Source organism: Mycteria americana, chromosome 23 (genome assembly GCF_035582795.1).
Source record: "Mycteria americana isolate JAX WOST 10 ecotype Jacksonville Zoo and Gardens chromosome 23, USCA_MyAme_1.0, whole genome shotgun sequence".
Classification (NCBI taxonomy): Eukaryota; Metazoa; Chordata; class Aves; order Ciconiiformes; family Ciconiidae; genus Mycteria; species Mycteria americana.
This window is the reverse complement of record NC_134387.1, coordinates 1359270-1373253: the sequence shown is the minus strand read 5'-3', so window position 1 is coordinate 1373253 and position 13984 is coordinate 1359270.

Sequence of the window (13984 nt, the reverse complement as noted above, 5' to 3'; positions counted from 1 at the left end):
CTCGCTCTCCCTCTTTGCCTTTTCTCCAGCATGGGCACTGCTTGCATGCCCCCTGTTTTCAGGACTTGTCTCCCACTTACGGATCCCTCCTTCAAGACTGCTCAGTACCTGGATTCCTTTGAAAGACTTCATCTGTGCCGGCGTGGCGGGCTTCCCCGGCGTTGGACAGCGCTGCCAAGAATCCGAGAAGGGTAAAGCCTCAGCATGGCTCAGGCACAGAGGATGCAGAAGGAAGGACGGTGCAGGTTCCTCTAAGCCATGCCCGCTCTGTCTGTCAGTGCATCCCTTTGGACCTCAGTTCACAGGAGGGATCCCCCTCTGTTGTGCCTAGGGGGACTCATGGCAAGCTCTGGGATGCAGGTGTTGCGGGAGGTACATTCGATTAAGAGTCCTATTTCCCACCACCTGCTGAGCGTGGTTCAGATGGCCTCGTTCCCAAAACGGCCAAGTTCTGAAATTCCTGTGAACTGGGTGTGGTGGGTGGTGAGCATCTCACTGCATCCACAGAGGGTTACGAGTGAGTGTCTCTCTGGCACACTGATGGCAATAACCTCCACACCCCAGCGATGACAAGTCATCCTCAGAGAGCCGTTCCTGGCTTCTTTTAGAACACTTGCTCCGTACTAATAGTTTGGCTGCTGACACGACGTGCAGTAGCGGGCACCAGGGGAAGAGCCTGCAGACACGCAGTGATTTTGATTTATGACACGGGATGGCTGAAGGACAGCAATTACCTGCCACGCCTCCTGGTTGAAATGCCCCCGTTTTTTCATCAGAGACTGGCACTGCCTGACTGCCTCCTTCCTGAAGCGCCTCCTTCTCCACAGTCTCACCGTCCATCTCTTTAGAAAGAAAGCGGGCCAGTTTAATTAGAAGTAACCGTTCCTCATCAGGAACACGATATCTTCAGGGAGGCAGTACTTCTCAAGATACATTAATAATGCTTAGAAACAAAGCCTGGGCGTTTGGGGGTGCACCTAGTCACTAGTCCAAACAACGTGTCATTCACGGAGCAAAATTTCAGCGCTAGACCCCTCCCAGTTTACCGGTAGACAGCAAACCCTGACCCGCTGAGAGACTAGGAGATTGCATGTGATCTTCTTGTTTGCATTCCACTTGGCGCATTTTTGGCAAACTACAAGATGCTGGTAAATTACTTCCTTCAGAGAGGACAGGAAGATGCTGTAGCCAGTTCAGCTGGGGAAGGAGCCCTTGTGAGAAGCACTTCCCATCATGCCAAGTCCATCACGGTAAGGGTGACAGACACACACAGTGGACTGAACCGCAAGCTCCTGCAACCATGTTCTGGGCACTTTCACAAGTGGCAGTGAAGAGCCCACAGTCCCCCAAAACAAGAGGAAAACCACAACCAAGTTGTCTAAAACACAGCTAGAAACAGAGAGCTAACCCACTCGAGACTGAATTCACAGCCCTTCAATTTAGCTGCCTTCAAGTTAGGGGTCCAGCCTCAAGCTGGGTGTCCAGCTTTCACCCGTCCCTGACTCCGAGGTGTCACCGAGAGTCCTTAGACATCAAGGAGAACAACGGGGCGGGACCAGGCTGTGAAGCTGGGGCTGCTCCGATCCTGGCCAGGTGACGCCTGCAGCCGCGACAAAGCCTGCGGATCTCGGCGACCACAAGCTGCCTGCGCATCCTCTCCACCGCCCAAGGGCACTCTCCCCTCTAGCAACATGGCAGGCTGCTGGCCTCCTCAGGGCTTATCAGGAAGCAGCTCGTCGGCAAGTCCCTCATGCACTCAAGGTGTCAGCACTGCCAGTTCCTGCCAGCTGGGCAGCCAACGTCTGCCCAGAACAGCTCTGCCCCGTAACGCTATAACTGGGGCAGCAGCTGTCCCTGGGACTCGGCTTGAGGCACAACCGGCAGCAGAGCCTCTGGACCATCTCTGCAGCTTGCCAGTGCCTGCAAGGCGTGAAACTGAGTGTCACCGCAGTGAGGGGCTGATCGATCCCTTCCTGCTGTGTAGGCTACGGCTTGCCCATACACGCATCTAAAACCTCAGCTTCCCAAGTCTTCTGGTTAAGAGTGATATATATACCCACCACGTGCTGCTTTGTCCAATTCCTTCAGCATTTCCTTTAGGACTTCTGATGACCGCTGGGAGGGTTTGCCTATTTCAGCTTTATACTTTGCTCTCTGAGGACCTTAACGGAAAGTATAAAGTTAAGTGCCTCACAAATAAAATACTGAAAACGAGTGCTTAGTCTGTGAAGTCAGTCAAGACTGACTACTCACCCCTGCGATGCCAGGTGAGCTCCAGCGCAGGATCCAGCCGAGAAGTTGGAAAAGCCCTCCCTGTACCCACATCTGCAACCAAACACCCACGAGAAGTTTCCATCATACATTGTGATATACACCGTCACAACTGAATAGCAGAACGTATGAGGGGATCACGTAACGACACGGCACACACGACACAGGCCTATATTCTCACACCTGCAAGAGATGCCTCGCTCTCATTTGGGCTTTGAGCTGGCAGCTCTCAAAGGAAGTAAAAAGCCATGACGTGACGTACCCATGCGATCTCCCTGCGTGTCAGCCCTGGGACCCAGCCGGGAAGCTGGATATCCATCGCCTCCAGCCACGTCTGTAAACAAACAGAACAGAGAAGCTCCCATGAAATATTCCAATATCCTTCTTCAGAGCTGAACGGCAGTGAATGCAGTTCAAACGCGGGATTGCTCCATGGCACTCGTCTCTCCCTTCCACTCAGGAGCATTGTGCAGACAGTTGCTGGGTGCCTGGACCATGCCCGTCTCAAAGAAACCATGCAGGGAGCTGTTGGGAGAAAGGAGTCCCTGGAGCTCACACCAGCTCTAAACTCAACCCCAACAAGCCCGCTGGCTTTGCAGCAGGCACCGGAAGCAGCGCAGGGTTGGAGAGGCTGGGAAAGAACGCCTTGCAAGGCAGAGCGCCCTGGGGCAGATCACTGAGCCTGATCCATTCCCTCTCTGCTCTTCTGCACGTCTGAGCACTGGTCAAGAAAATACTACGTTAAACTTCATATGAACAGAATATTAAAACCTAAATGCCCACTCATTCAAGTGACCTACCTGTGGGAACACCCTGAGGCTCCCGGACAAGATGCGGCTGAGAAGTTGGGGGGCCATTGCCTACCGGCACAGCTGTAACCAAGCGCGTTTCCGTTAGATGTTGTGATCTACTTCTTTCTCAGGGACCTGCAGTGGCTGGAGGGGGGTCAGGTAGTGACATGGGACCCAGACGTGGGTGGAGATTTCCAAAGCTGCAGAGGGGCCTGGGTGACCTGTTGGCTGCACCTGGCGGCTCTCAAGATACTGCTTCCAGGCCATGTGCAACGCCCCTCAAGGACCGGATGGACAAACATACAGCCCCTCAGGGATTTCTTACTGGGAGCTCTCTACTGTGCACAAAGGAAGCGCACAGGAAAGCACTGGAGGGAAAAAGCGATCATGCACACGCCTCGTGGAGAAGAGCCTGCTGGCCAGTGAGAGGCTGCACCAGCGCTGCCCTGTCTGTTCCCTGGGCTGAGGGCCGGGGCTGTGTGTGCCATGGGGACCCGGGTCAGCCAAGGAGAGCACTGCAGGGCTAGAGCAGGAATGCTCCGGTTTTCCTGAGCAGCTCTCTCCCAAGGCCAAACGTCCCCGAGGCTGAAAGCCTTGACCGAGCTGGGGAGTGGCAGAGCCACAGCCCTGGGCACAGCTGTGACCAGCCTGGAGGAGAAGCGCTCCTGTGGGCTATTGCCTGGCCCCTGTGGTGCCGCTCTGGCCCTGATGCGCAGGCCAGGGGAAGGCTGCCCCCTGCCCCGGGGCAGGGCGGCACAGGGCCGGCTCTAGGGATGGTTTGTCACCCCGTGGCGTCGCTCCTGGCCCCACCGCTCACCTGGAAAATGCCCCCGCAGCGGCCGCAGCCCCCTGTACCTCCCTGCAGGGCATCTGCCTTCTGCTGCCCGTGGAGCTGGCCACAGCTCACCCAGCCCAGCCCGGCCCTGCTGCCATCCTGGCCCTGCCCCACCATGAACCCAGCCCCACTGTCACGCTGAGGTGCAGTGGCTGCTGTGCCACGCTGCTAGGGCTGGGTGCTGGCCCTCGCCTGCCCGCCTACCTAATCCCCGCGCTTGCCAGGGAGCAGCCCCGACGTCCCACGCTCGCAGTGCCACCAGGAGGAGGATAAGGAGGCGGGCGGGAGCCACAGCCCCCCGTGCCTGCACCATGGCGCTGCTGCTGCTGCTGCTGCTGCTGCTCTGCTGCTGCTGCTGCTGCTGGCGCTGCCGCTGCTGGCACTGCTGGAGCGGTGCCTGCGGCACAGCACTGCACATCACGGCGTGGCACAGCGGGGCTCTGTGACCTCACAGCCCGGCCTCCCCACCGCAGCCACGCCTGTGGGGCACTGCCCCTCCCCCAAGCACCACCCCTGGCACACCCCACCTGTCACCTTGGGAGGGTGGGGCTCCTGGAGGGGAGGGAGACTGAGACTGCCCCATCCTGCCCCCCTAAGCGGGGCCATGTGCAGCGGAGGCCCCTCACCTCATGGCCCTCTCTGGGCGTCGCAGCCGGCTCCCGTGGCGCTGGGGCAGCTGGCACAGCCAGGAGCAGCCCTCTCCAATGCCGGTTCCGTGTTTCCTGGTGCAGGCAGGTGCCGGGGGGCTGCGCCGAAGCCCGGGTGGGGCCAGTGTGGGGAACGCTGGTCCCACACCACGGGGCTTCTCTTGGGAGCTGCCCTGGTGTGGGAGCGCCACGGCGGTGCGTTGCCCCAGGGACTGACAGGCGGGGTGTGAGGAGCTGCTGTGACACCAGCCGAGTCAGAGCACAGCAAAACTGACCAACCCAGGCTCATCCTGATGCAGTTAAGTGGAAAACACTGCTTTTTGGCTAGGAAGGGATTCTGGCCTAAACACTCCCACAACACGCAGGCTTCGCTACATCTCTTTGCAAGTCATGGGTCTGTTTGGTCAAATGGGTCACAAGGCAGAAAATGAAACTTTTTTAAAAAAAAGCCCCAGCTTGTAAGCCTTTCGCCTGCGTGCACCGGGGCGGTTCCCTCTCGTGCAGAGCAAAATACTTGCGAAAGCTGCCTCCCTGCCACGTACAGCCGTTACCAATGAATTACTGAGTCTGCAAACTATTGCACTTCCTCCTTCTACACCCGCGTGGAGGGAGCAGAAGTGGATAAGGGTGGACCCCTTTTTGGAGGCAGGCACTGCGTATGGGAGTGCACAGGCGCTCAGGGCAGCCGCTGGGCAGACTGGGTGATACGGGGTGCTTGGCACGGGAGGAGGAATGCTGGGAGGAAGTGCTCGTAAAGCCCAGCAAGGCAGCCTGTGATGATAGGGAAAGCCTTTTCTGCCTGGCTCCTGTACCCTTCAGTCGCAGCTGCAGAGCACACTTGTGATGAGACTGGCTTTGTGGACTGTCCTTGGTGTCATCTGACATGCTCTGAGAAGATCCTCGTAAGACTCCACATCGGCCTCAATGGGATCTGCTGTATCCAGCCAGAAGGAGTTTAGATATTTTCCAAAGTTGTTCCTCCCCTTTGTTGACAGTCTGCAAAGCTTAACCGCCTTCTCTTTGCATTGCCATACTGTTAACCTTGACCTTGGTTTTAATTCTGCCTAATTTATTGATCACCCCAGTCCTTGGACAATATCATTTTCCAAGAAAGTAATGAAGCCAGTACTTTGGTATTTTAAAAAAGCAAGAAGCACATTTTGTGTTGTGTCTATAGTATATAAATATTGTGCAAACACATTTCAAAATGCCTTTCTTTGTCTTTGAAGTGAGAAGGATGCTTAGGGAGAGGTTTTTTTCTTTCTGGATTAAGAAATTAATTTAAGTGAAACAAGGCCTGTCTTCTCAAGTGTTGCTTCAGGAACCTACTGGTGAAAGAGACTGAAAGATTGGAGTGGATGGTGAGTCTTCCGGGGAGTCGGGGCTGTGCAAGGTGGGGTCTGCGTGTCCTACAGCATTACTTCAAGGCTGAGAGTTGCAAGCCAAATCATTGATTTTTCTCCTCGCTTTGCTGAAAAGATCCAGACGTATTTTGGGCTTGCAGTGGGGATTGGCTGACAGAGGACACAGCTACGAAATTAAAGAAAGCAAAAGTGCAGTATTTTGGACATTCCTCTGATGCCAGTGCTAGCAGAGTAAGATGCAGTAAGCATCGGTGAATGCTGCTCATGTTTGGCTGCTGTGCTCACCTGTGCTTTTGCCTGATGAGAAAGCAGCACGGAAGGCAGTATTTCAGGGAGCAAAGAGCTGGTGTTTCCATGAGTGCGCAAGCAGCTGGGTGCCCCCTTTACAGGCCGCAAGCACCCTGTGCTGGCCAGGGGACTGCACGGTTCCCTTACTGTAATGCCAGATAAAATCAGGGTGGCAGGCAGAAAGTATGGCCAAAGAGTAATGGGAAAAAACATCCACCAAATTTTCAAATGAGACTGGAGACTTGCATGCCTCAGGGCTCAGGCAGATATACCTTGACCGAGCTGATGTTTGGCAGAAGTCAACCCGTATCTCTACCAACCAGGCAGTTTTGCATGCTCCCTGTTTAACGGCAGTCATGTCTGAAATTGTAAGTCGCTCCCGAAAGCTGGAGCCAGGAAAGCTTTGTGACCTCCTCTGACTCCTACCTATCCACCACCAGCAGTTCTCCAAACCACTTGCCACGCTGAGCTATGTCAGCGAGCTGTGGCTGGTCAGAGAAGCTTGCTGGCGGTGGCTTTCTCCCAGTCCGGGTGACTGCACAAGCACTTCCAGCGTAGGTACTTCTGTCTGGTGCAGCTGAATATACAGCCTCATGAATATTGAGGCCGGAGATTTGAAAAATTCACCTTTTGTGTGCACTTGGGTGCTCATCTGAATGTACTTGGAAAGCAGACAGCAAAGGGGACCCGGCACACTCCAGGGCACCGGTAGGCATTTCCTGCAGGAATTAGAGCCGCTGGGAAATAATTTCACTTGTCCTCTCAGTGTAAGGCTGCCAGGTGACAGCATCCTGGGACGGTCACATCCCAGCACTTTGTGCAGCTGCTTCTCTGCCCAGGGACAGCACTGCTCTCCTGGCTGTCGTGGGGGCTCATTCCCCTGACACCAAATCCTCCCGTGTGAGGAGCAGAGACCCAGCAGCACCTGCTTGGAAGACGCAGCTCTCGGAGCATTGTTGGCCCTGCCCAGGACTCGCTGCCTGCAAATTCACTTGAACCAGGAAAAACCTCGTGCTTCCAGAGCTCCCAGACGAAGGGGCAGTTTCAGCTCCGTGTCCGCGTGTGTCTTGTTATCGCAGAGCTGCTGTGCCCGCTGGAAAGGGGCAGCGTTTTACTGGGCCGCCTACCTGTGTCACTCGGGGAGGGCAGCTTAAGACATAGGCTTAGCTGCAGCGTTCAGCCAAAGTGGAGAGCATGCAAACAATCACAGTTGTCATTAGTCGAATTGCTTCAGAGGCAGCAAGAGTTTTCCCCAGGAACTTTTGCTCCACTGCAGCTCAGCGGAGCCAGTGCATCCCCAGGAGACGCGGGCAGAGCCGAGGAGATGCGGGACGGCCTCCCCCCTGAGCATGTCCAGCACCAGGAGGGGCTCTCGCAGAGGCTCGTGCCCTCTCTGCTGCTCAGCGTGAAAAAGCACTGGCCCTGGGGTCCCAGGGAAATTACAAGGCCTCCCCAGGGAAGCGGTGTGGTCCATTTAAGTCTCTCCTCTCCAGCAAGCGTATGAAGGGGATTTAAATGAAGGGAACTGGTGTAGAGAATGAGGAAGCAGTAAAATATCAGCATGCTGGATGAATCGGCAGTGGATAACCCTGGGCTGCCCTTGCACCAATGCTCCAACCCTGCTCCCACGTCTGTGTGCGCTTTCCGAGGTGACCGGTCCCTGCCCTCCTGCCCTGGTTGTGCTCTGTAGCTCTTGGCAGGGTTTTTGGGGAGTTTGGCCCTTGGTTTCTGCCCCTTAAAATATGTTCCCTTTCCACGAGCTTTCCAGCCTGTCACTGCCAAAGGGACAGCCCTATCAGCACCCGTTGCCAGGCACCTCCTGCTCACAGCAGTCGTAACACAACCAGCTTTTGTGGCTGCAATACTGTTGTGAGTCCAGAGCTGTTGGCTGTCCCGCACAGTGTGTCCTGACAGCAGTCCACGTCCGCAGAGGAACTCAGGGAACATAAAACTATTGCCTTGTGTTTGCTGCAAGAGGAAAAAAAAAAAACTTAGCAGCCCCAGTCTCCTCCAAGGAAGCTACCTGAGCAGTTTTGTGTGTGTTGGAACAGGTCGATGCCCGGTAGCTCCCTGAGACTTCTCCGAGGCATCACCCTGAGTGTTTTGTCCTCTGCCAGTAGGGAGCAAAAATGATAGAAATATCGAATGCTTTGGGTTGGAGGGGACCTTCAAAAATCACCTAGTCTACCCCGCCCCCCGCCACCAGCAGGGACATCTCCCACTAGATCAGGTTGTTCCAAGTCCCCTCCAAGCTGACTTTGAAGACTTTCAGTGATGGGACCATCCACAACTTCTGCGGGCAACCCGTTCCAGTGTCTCACCACGCTCACCGTAAAACCTTTCTTCCTTACGTCCAATCTAAACCTACCCTCTTTCAGTTTAAAACCCTCGCCCCTTGTCCTGTCACCACAGACCCTGGTCAAAAGTCTCTCTGCGCCTTGCTTCTAATCCCCCTTTATAAACTGAAAGGCCACAGTAAGGTCTGCCTGGAGCCTTCTCTTCTCCAGGCTGAACACGCCCAACTCTCTCAGCCTTTCTGCACAGGAGAGCTGTTCCAGCCCTGCCATCATTTTCGTGGCCTCCTCTGGGCCCACCCGCAAAGGTCCATGTCTTTCTTGCGCTGAGGACCCCAGAGCTGGATGCAGTGCTCCAGGTGGGGTCTCAGGAGAATGGAGTAGAGGGGCAGAATCCCTTCCCTCGACCTGCTGGCCACGCTTCTTTTGATGCAGCCCAGGCTACGTTTGGCTTTCTGGGCTGCAAGCGCACAGTGCCGGCTCATGTCCAGTTTTTCATCCACCAGTGCACCCCCAGCTTACTCGCTGGCAGGGCAGCGTGTGAACAGAGTAGGCCTTGGTGCCGTGCAAGCAGTGTTCAGCACTAGCTTAAACACGGGTGTGCTACCAACACTGGTTTGGTCACAAATCCAAAGCTCGGCACCATATGGGCTGCTAGGAAGAGAATTAACTCCATCCCAGCCCAAACCAGAACAGATGGTGTCTCCGTTATGGCTTGATAGCAGCTTTGTGCCGCTCTGTGTTTTATTTACGGCTTTGCCTTACGTGGTATATTTGGTGTGCGCGCAACGGAGGGGCTGGGGCTGGTATTGCCCTCCACAGTATCCCCGTCCTGTGCACCCCAGGACAGAGCTGGCGTGGGGAGCAGAGGTGGGGGTGATGGCCTGTTAACGAGCCCCATCGGTGCCTCTGCGGCTCAGAATTTAGCAGGCTGGTCCCACCAGGAAGCTGGGTTCCCCCAAGGCTGTTGGCAGGTCCCGTGCCCAGCTCCCCGCCTGCCAACAGCGCGGGCATCCACGTCCCTGCGTGCCACGATACGAAGTTCGGCCCAGAGTTGGTGAATTCCTGGATTTGCTGCCATTATGACCCAGACAGTTGTGCTACTGATCTGTATTTATTGCTATGCCATTATTCTGACATGAATGGTTGACCCCTGAAGCTGACCCCGCCGACAGCTCCCGACCGACCCCAAACCCGTTGCACCCCCAACCCGCACCCTGGCAGGGCTGCCTCAGGCCCTTGCAGGAGGGCTGGGGCAATGGGCTTGGGGTGCGGGGGGGGTGGTGGTTTCAGTTCCTCTGGGGGCTGGAGGGCACTGGGCTGGCTGAGTTGGACAGCCATGGGGACTGGGGTGGAGGCGGGCGGGCCGGACGGCTGTCCGGGCCGGTGGGGGCCGGTCCCCCCCTGGTGCTCTGTGGCAGGTGGGCCGGTTTTCCAGGCACAGGTGATGGCTGCTGGTGTCGGGTCCGTCTCTCAGAGGTGGTGGGGTGGGTGGTCCGGCTGTCCAGGCGCGAGGGGCTGCTGCTGGTTTCGGGCTAGGCTCCCGAGGCTGCGGAGAGGCGCCTGTGGAGAGAGGAGGCTGCTGAGGTCCCGCTGCAGCTGCGGTGCTGGGCGGGTGCAAGGGTGCAGGGCAGCGCTGGGCGCCCCATGGGGTGCAGGCACCCGGCTGCACATGGGAGCTGTGGGCATGGAGAGCTCTGTGCAGAAAACGGGGCACCGCGAACCCCTCGGCTGGGGCTCTGCTCGCCTGCCCATGGCTCGTCTCCTCTCGGCCTTGACCATCTTGACCTGCCTGCTCTGCATGTGCCGGGAAGGAGACCTGACCCTGGCAGAGCGAGGGGACCAAAGCTGAGCATGGCACTGCAGGGCCAGGAGAGCCTCCTGTTCTCCTTTCTCAGCGTGCCTGAGAGAGACCAGCACGCAGCTCCCCTGCCCATCCCTGACCAGGCAAGGGGACAACCTCGGCTCTCTGTTGGGTGAGGTGCTCTCCATCCTCTCTTCAGAATACGTATCCAAAGAGAGACGTACCCCTGCACAGACAAAACCCCTGCCTGTGTGGAGAACACCCATGCTGGCAGTGTTTGGGTGCAGATGGGACAGACTGACTGTCTTTCTCCAAAGCAAGGCCGATAGCTGGGAAGGTTCCTCACCACGGTCTGAGCTGCTGGGACACCTTGGCCGAGGTGAACATCTGGGATTTACGGCATCACCTAACAGGGTGATTTCTGCTGGTAGGTTCACTGCTACGGAGATGTCACTATTGCACTTCTCACTTGCTATGACAATGTCATCCCTTGTTGTTTTTCTTCCTGACCTTGCTCTGCCTATGTCTGTCGCTGGGTGTGCTCTTGTTGAGGCGGGGTCACTTTTAACTACTACTTGCAACAGTAAGAACGGCTTTCAGAAAAGAGTGCCCGTGAATTGAGAGGCCAATTAAAACATCTTACAGCAGAAATCTCAGTGGAGTTTGGCCAGTAACTAACTTGGCACTCCAGAATACCCTACCTCTAAATGCTTCATGGCTAATAGCAGCCATCTACTAGAGAAGTTTGGCAAACTGCCCCGCCCACCCGCCTCCCCCCCCCAACAACTCACTGTTTTCTCTTCCTCCACAGGCAGATCGCACAACAAAATACCATCCCAAGCAGCAGGGAGCCCAAGACCGCCACGGCGCCTTCTATGCAGTATTTCTGGAAATCTTTAGAATCTGTAGCATTTGTGTTTCTCTTGCTATCCACACCTGGAGGAAGAATTCTGTACGTTAGCGTGTCTTGCACGCTACCGGTAATCTCAGAGGAGGCCTGACATTGCCAGGAGATGTTCTTTCTCACTTTGTTAGCATCTCTGAACCAGCGAACACCTTGGGTCTGCAACGTTTCCTTGGTATCAGTAGAAGCAAAGGAAACTCCCAAAGCTGTTGCAAATCAATGCACTCTGGAGCCCCTCTTTCTCCTCCCAGCTTTGCTTACGCTCTGGGAAGGCTGGAATCCAGTTTTCCCAGTGTCATGGGTTTGCTCCCCCTCTTGGTGCTCCTTCACATTTGCGCACAATTTCTTTTGCGCTCGCCCACCTTCGCTTTCCAAGGCTTGCTAGTGCTGCTGCCTGGAGGCTCTCTCTGACCCTTTGGGACAAGTTGTCCCACTGAACAGAACTCACGAGGCCAGATGGAGAGCACGTGGGGGAGCGCAGCTGTTTGACCAATTGCCCCTTTGAGCGAGACAGACAAAACCCCTCCCTGCGTCAGGGAGTGCCACCCCCAGCTCTCCCTCCCCAGCTGTGGACCCATACCCCGAGGGGACGGAGTCAGGCCCTGTCGGGAGACACCTGAACCTCGCTCTCCCTCTTTGCCTTTTCTCCAGCATGGGCACTGCTTGCATGCCCCCTGTTTTCAGGACTTGTCTCCCACTTACGGATCCCTCCTTCAAGACTGCTCAGTACCTGGATTCCTTTGAAAGACTTCATCTGTGCCGGCGTGGCGGGCTTCCCCGGCGTTGGACAGCGCTGCCAAGAATCCGAGAAGGGTAAAGCCTCAGCATGGCTCAGGCACAGAGGATGCAGAAGGAAGGACGGTGCAGGTTCCTCTAAGCCATGCCCGCTCTGTCTGTCAGTGCATCCCTTTGGACCTCAGTTCACAGGAGGGATCCCCCTCTGTTGTGCCTAGGGGGACTCATGGCAAGCTCTGGGATGCAGGTGTTGCGGGAGGTACATTCGATTAAGAGTCCTATTTCCCACCACCTGCTGAGCGTGGTTCAGATGGCCTCGTTCCCAAAACGGCCAAGTTCTGAAATTCCTGTGAACTGGGTGTGGTGGGTGGTGAGCATCTCACTGCATCCACAGAGGGTTACGAGTGAGTGTCTCTCTGGCACACTGATGGCAATAACCTCCACACCCCAGCGATGACAAGTCATCCTCAGAGAGCCGTTCCTGGCTTCTTTTAGAACACTTGCTCCGTACTAATAGTTTGGCTGCTGACACGACGTGCAGTAGCGGGCACCAGGGGAAGAGCCTGCAGACACGCAGTGATTTTGATTTATGACACGGGATGGCTGAAGGACAGCAATTACCTGCCACGCCTCCTGGTTGAAATGCCCCCGTTTTTTCATCAGAGACTGGCACTGCCTGACTGCCTCCTTCCTGAAGCGCCTCCTTCTCCACAGTCTCACCGTCCATCTCTTTAGAAAGAAAGCGGGCCAGTTTAATTAGAAGTAACCGTTCCTCATCAGGAACACGATATCTTCAGGGAGGCAGTACTTCTCAAGATACATTAATAATGCTTAGAAACAAAGCCTGGGCGTTTGGGGGTGCACCTAGTCACTAGTCCAAACAACGTGTCATTCACGGAGCAAAATTTCAGCGCTAGACCCCTCCCAGTTTACCGGTAGACAGCAAACCCTGACCCGCTGAGAGACTAGGAGATTGCATGTGATCTTCTTGTTTGCATTCCACTTGGCGCATTTTTGGCAAACTACAAGATGCTGGTAAATTACTTCCTTCAGAGAGGACAGGAAGATGCTGTAGCCAGTTCAGCTGGGGAAGGAGCCCTTGTGAGAAGCACTTCCCATCATGCCAAGTCCATCACGGTAAGGGTGACAGACACACACAGTGGACTGAACCGCAAGCTCCTGCAACCATGTTCTGGGCACTTTCACAAGTGGCAGTGAAGAGCCCACAGTCCCCCAAAACAAGAGGAAAACCACAACCAAGTTGTCTAAAACACAGCTAGAAACAGAGAGCTAACCCACTCGAGACTGAATTCACAGCCCTTCAATTTAGCTGCCTTCAAGTTAGGGGTCCAGCCTCAAGCTGGGTGTCCAGCTTTCACCCGTCCCTGACTCCGAGGTGTCACCGAGAGTCCTTAGACATCAAGGAGAACAACGGGGCTGGACCAGGCTGTGAAGCTGGGGCTGCTCCGATCCTGGCCAGGTGACGCCTGCAGCCGCGACAAAGCCTGCGGATCTCGGCGACCACAAGCTGCCTGCGCATCCTCTCCACCGCCCAAGGGCACTCTCCCCTCTAGCAACATGGCAGGCTGCTGGCCTCCTCAGGGCTTATCAGGAAGCAGCTCGTCGGCAAGTCCCTCATGCACTCAAGGTGTCAGCACTGCCAGTTCCTGCCAGCTGGGCAGCCAACGTCTGCCCAGAACAGCTCTGCCCCGTAACGCTATAACTGGGGCAGCAGCTGTCCCTGGGACTCGGCTTGAGGCACAACCGGCAGCAGAGCCTCTGGACCATCTCTGCAGCTTGCCAGTGCCTGCAAGGCGTGAAACTGAGTGTCACCGCAGTGAGGGGCTGATCGATCCCTTCCTGCTGTGTAGGCTACGGCTTGCCCATACACGCATCTAAAACCTCAGCTTCCCAAGTCTTCTGGTTAAGAGTGATATATATACCCACCACGTGCTGCTTTGTCCAATTCCTTCAGCATTTCCTTTAGGACTTCTGATGACCGCTGGGAGGGTTTGCCTATTTCAGCTTTATACTTTGCTCTCTGAGGACCT